Source organism: Mustela nivalis (genome assembly GCF_964662115.1).
Source record: "Mustela nivalis genome assembly, chromosome: 1".
Taxonomy (NCBI): domain Eukaryota; kingdom Metazoa; phylum Chordata; class Mammalia; order Carnivora; family Mustelidae; genus Mustela; species Mustela nivalis.
The window spans coordinates 115142555-115148465 of NC_139020.1; positions in this window are offsets into that span (position 1 = coordinate 115142555).

The window sequence follows — 5911 nt, forward strand, 5'->3', positions numbered from 1 at the left end:
GTCTGATTTTGGGTTCTATCCCAAGACCCTTAGATCATGACCTGAGTTGAAGTAGGCGCTTAACCGACTGAGCCCCCCCAGGCATCCCTATAAGAGGGAGTTCTTCTGTTGTGGAATCTAATTTGGGACAAATACCCAGGTCCCATTATCATGAACGTCAGGGACTTTTGGCTGAGAATTCATTTTCTGAGATTATGCCCTATAACACAATCATGGCCAATGAGAAAAACACCAACAACTGCTTGGGGTTTCTGGGAAAGTTTTTGCTTTGCCCTTCCCTTTCCTCCTGCCTCAAACATTGATTTTGATGTCTAGAGCTTCAAAAGCTATCCTGCAAATATGAAAAAAAGGCCAAGGGTTATCAGGCCTGTCTCCACCAAACCAGTATCAGCCTGCCTGCTTCTGGACATCTTGTATAAGAAAGATAACTTCCTGTTACTCAAGCCACTGGTATTCAGGTTTTCTGCTGTTGACAGGCAAAACCATCCTTAATTAATGCCGACACAAAGTCGGAAGCAGGAAAAGGAAAGGAGTCAATTCTTGGCTTCTGAATTTCAAAACCTAGGTCTCAAGGTGGTAAATAAAAACAAAAGAAAAAGGGCACCTGGGTGGCTCAGTCGGCTAAGTGGCTGCCTTCAGCCCAGGTCATGATCTCAGAGTCCTGAGACAGAGCCCTACATCAGGCTCCCTGCTCAGGGGAATCTGCTTCTCCCCTCTCTCTGGTGCTCCCCCTGCTTGTGTTCTCTCATGCATTCACTCTCTGCCCCCTCTCTAAAAAATAAATAAAATTTAAAAAAGAAAAGAAAGAAAACCCTAGGGCATGGACTATAGATCTGGGAGCTAAATTGATGATTAGTTACCAGGCTACTCTACCTCTGGACTAAAGGAAGATCTCCTGGAATCCCCTGGAAATAATAAAAATTAAATGGAGTTATGGAAAAATAAAATTATATGTTTTGTTCTATAAGCTTGTACACTAAGATTTATACTTACCACATGGTAGCTTTCATTTAACTAAAAATGTTATTCCTGTCTTATCCTTTGTTGTCTTATTATCACTCTGAACGGTACTCGTGGTCATTTTCTCTGAAAATTCACTTTTCTTCTAAACTTCTTGATGGAAATTATCATTCTTCTCCTAACCTTGAGGATTTGAGGTTGGCCGTGCATCTATCATGTCTGATCTGCTATTTCTTGACTTTTCTTTTCTCTCCACCCATCCTCAATCTCTTTCCCTTTTTCTCCCTCTCCCACTTTTCCACTCTCTCCCCTCCTTCTTTCTCCACCTGCCTCCCTCTCTTGCTTCCTCTCTTCTCCCTCCACTTCCTTCCCTTCCTCGCTCCTTCTTGAAGTCTTCCAGTACTGGGACTGTGGACGTCTTTACATGAACTCCTCACCACGATGGTGTTGTAGCTCTGGCAAAGCTGGTCTGTGGAAAGAGGTATTTGGATAGACTGTCTTACAAAAAAACAAAACAAAACAAAACAAAAAAACAAACTAAAAATCCTGGATACTATTTTAAATCAAAACTTCATAAAACCACTAAAGAGCTGACAAAAAAAGATAGTACAGAATTGTCGGGCCAAAGTCAGAGAGAAATGTAGGATCTCAGAAAGGAAAAGAAACAGTGAAGTCTCCTTTCTTGGAGGGCATATGCCAGATCTGGCCCATGTGAGCTACAATTTTCACAGTCCCTCCGGGTGTGGACTAAAGAAGTCAAAGGCTGGGGCGCCTGGATGGCTCAGTGGGTTAAAGCCTCTGCCTTCAGCTCAGGTCATGATCCTAGGGTCCTGGGATCGAGCCCCGCGTTGGGCTCTCTGCTCAGCAGGGAGCCTGCCTCCACCTCTCTCTCTGCCTGCCTCTCTGCCTACTTGTGATCTCTGTCAAATAAATAAATAAAATCTTAAAAACAAAATTAAAAGAATTCAAAGGCCAGGACGTGCAAGGTGGGGAGTTGCATTCCTTGGCTAGGACTACCATAACAAAGTATTGCAGAATGGGGAGCTGAAACAACAGAAATTTATTATCTCACAGTCCTGGAGACCGGAAATCAAAGGTCAAGAGGTTGGCAGGTTTGGTTTAATTCTGAGGTTTCTCTCCCTGGCTTGCAGATGGAGCTGCCTTTTCCCAGTGCCCTCCCATGGTCTTCCCTTTGTGCATGGGCATCCCTTGTGTCTCCTTTTGTGTCCACATTTCCTCTTTATATAGAAAACCAGTCAGGCTGGATTATGACCGACTCTGTCTCATTTAATTTAATCGCCTCTTTAAAGACCCTATCTCCAAATGCAGACACATTCTGAGGCATAAAGGGTCAGAACTTCAACATATGAATTGGACAAGGAGGTGGACACAATTTGGCCCATAAAAGGAGTATAATATGAAACATTCCCCATAACACTAGGCCCTCTCTGGTAAGAGAGAGAGAATCAGAAATAAATACCCTTTCTACCTCCCGTCACCATGGGGCTGCATGGAAACTTGCCTTGGAGATGGGTAATGGAGAGTGGGGGCTGTCTGTGAGAACGTGTAGCGGAGACCAGCTCTCACATGCTGATCAGTGGCCCAAATTCGTATCTCTTGTGTGATTCGGAAAGCCTCAAAATTGGGGCGCCTGGGTCGCTCAGTAGGTTAAGCGTCTACCTTCAGCTAGGTCATGATCCCAGGGTCCTGAGTTCAAGCCCCACATTGGGCTCCTTGCTCAGCAGGGAGTCTGCTTCTCCTTCTCCCTCTGCCCCTCACCCCACTTGTGCTCTCTCTCTGTCTCTCAAATAAATAAATAAATAAAATCTTTAAAAAAAAAAAAAAAGAAAGCCTCAAAATTACTTTGGACTTTAATTGGTCCCCATATGGTAGTGCACCTAAATGGTTGGCAGGAACAAAGGTAAATCTTCTTGAGAGAAACATGTCTTCCCCTTAGACTTCAAAGAATTACCATAAATACTTTTGGAAAAAACTAAGCACCTCACAGTAAAAAACAAAACCAAACAAAACAATAAAACCTAAACACACACACAGAAACCCAGGCACCATGTATAAAAAGCAGTATAAATCAGATAGAATATGAATAGATACTGGAATTATCAGACACGGATTAAAAAATAGTTATGAGGGATGCCTGAGTGGCTCAGTGGGTTAAGCCTCTGCCTTCAGGTCGGGTCATGATCTTGGGGTCCTGGGATCAAGCCCCACATTAGGCTCTTTGCTCAGCAGGGAGCCTGCTCCCCCACCCCACCCCCGCCTGCCTCTCCGCCTACTTGTGAGCTCTCGCTCTCTGTCAAATAAATAAATAAAATCCTTTAAAAAATAGTTATGATTATCATGTTTAAAGAAATAAGATGTTAGTTTGAAAGCATCTTCAAGAAACAAGAAATTGTTTTTTTAAAAATGACTAACCAGATTTGAAATATAAATAGAACTTATAGAAATGAAAAAAAAAATACAGTAATTAGGGACACCTGGGTGGCTCAGTGGGTTAAAGTCTCTGCCTTCAGCTCAGGTCATGATCCCAGGGTCCTGGGATTGAGCCCCACATGGGGCTCTCTGCTCCATGGGAGCCTGCTTCCTCTGCCTGCCTCTCTGCCAAGTTGTGCTCTCTGTCAAATAAATAAATAAAATATTTTTAAAAAATACAGTAATTAAATTTTCTCAGCTATTTCAGGTGACTGTCTGGCTCAGTTGGTAGAGCATGTGACTCTTGATCTCAGGGTCACAAGTTTGAACCCCACATATGGTGTAGAGATTACTAAAAAAAAATCAATTAAAAAATTAAAATTTCTTAGCTATCTCAACTGATGAATGGATAAACAAGTTTCAAAATACAAAAAAGTTGAAAGAAGAGTATAACAAACACCAATACATTACTACTTAGATCCAACAATTGTTAGCATTTTTTCATAGCAATTAGGCACTGGGTGGCTCAGCATTAAGCGTCTGCCTTTGGCTCAAGTCATGATCCCCAGAGTTCTGGGATTGAGGCTCACATCAGGCTCCCTGCTCAGTGAGAAGCCTGCTTCTCCCTCTCCCACTCCCCCTGCTTGTGTTCCCTCTCTCGCTGTTTCTCTCTCTCTGTCAAATAAATAAAATTTAAAAAAAATAATCCCTGGGCAGTTTATCAGATTCTTATAAAGTCATACATTCACCATACAACCCAACAATTCTATACCTAGGTATTTTCCCAAGAGAAGTGAAAACTTATATTTATACAACAACATATAAATGGGTTTGTATCCACTATATTCATAATTCCCCCTAACTGGAAACAACCCAAAAGACCTTCAACTGATGACTGGATAAACAGACCGTGGTACTTCCTTACTATGAAATTTTAGTCATCAATAAAAAGGAATGAAATACTGACACAGGAACAACATGCATGACTCAGAAATACATTACTCTAAGTGCAAGAAGCTGGACTCTAAAGGGTATAACCTGTGTAATTTCATTTACAGAACATTCTGGAAATAGTTAAAGCCATAGGAATAGAAAACTCCAACCCTATACCAATCTTTTTAAAAGATTTTATTTATTTATTTATTTATTTATTTATTTATTTATTTATTTATTTGACAGACAGAGATCACAAGTAGGCAGAGAGCCATGCAGAGAGAGAGGAAGGGAAACAGGCTCCCCGCCAAGCAGAGAGCCCGATTCAAGGATCCATCCCAGGACCCTGAGATCATGACCTGAGCCAAAGGCAGAGGCTTTAACCCACTGAGCCACCCAGGTGCCCCCCTACACCAATTTTTAAGTCTTGTATGAGAAGATCGAAGTTTCCATGATCAACATACTCTTCACCACTTTCCTGGTATCAAGAAGCCTGGAGACAGGTTAATTATCACTCAGACGGTTCTAGGTAAAGGTAGTGGAGGAATATTTCATCGTGTTAGAGTGAAGCTTTATGAATGGAGCAGATTCTGATTGCCTAATTAACATCCATCCCCTTCCTTCTTTCTTCCTAAAAGCACCAGACTTTAAGGAGGCATCTACCTTCCTCCACAACACCATATGCTTTACTAAACCAGTTATGTTTATCTCACATCCCTTGGCAGGGACGGCTTTAGGAACAAAATTGTGACTCAATTCAGACTGATAAATTTTGAAGGAAAGCCTTCCAAGGGACTTCTAGAAAATGTTTCTCAATTAAAAAAAAAAAAAAAAAGACCTGTTAGAAGAGATGAAGTAAGAAGTTTCTTCCCCGGATTAGAAAAAAAAAAAAATATATATATATATATATATATATATATATATTTTTTTTTTCTTTATATATTTGACAGAGATCACAAATAGGCAGAGAGGCAGAGGGGGAAGCAGGCTCCCTGCTGAGCAGAGAGCCTGATGCGGGGCTTGACCCCAGGACCCTGGAATCATGACCTGAGCTGAAGGCAGAGGCTTTAACCCACTGAACCACCCAGGTACCCCTTTCCCTGGATGTTATAGTACCTGAATGTGATGCTTGGAACTGCTGTTGATATCTTGCTTTCAGCATAGGACAAAGCTCAGCCAGATGGGAAGTCAAGACAAGCAGAGCTGGAGCCCGTGGTACTGGGACAGAGACCCTGCCCTAACTTTTCTTATTATTTAAGCCAGCCAGGTTGGGAACCCTAAGTGACTTAATGCCTGTCTCACGATAATACACTTTTTTGATAGTGTAATACTGGGTCCACCTGAAAGACACCAAAAAAAATAACCAAAATATTTTCATTCTTTGGATTTTCTTTTTACAGTTATGAACACACCACTTCCCAGCAGTTTTGTGAGCTCATTTTTGTTTGGGTTTAAGTTCCAGCCTCACCGCTTACATTACAGACATTTATAATTTGATGTCGTCAAATTATCACTTTTTCCTTTTATGACTTGTACTTTTATATCTTCTTGAAGAAATCTTTCCCTTCCTTAATCAGGACTTTTGTGA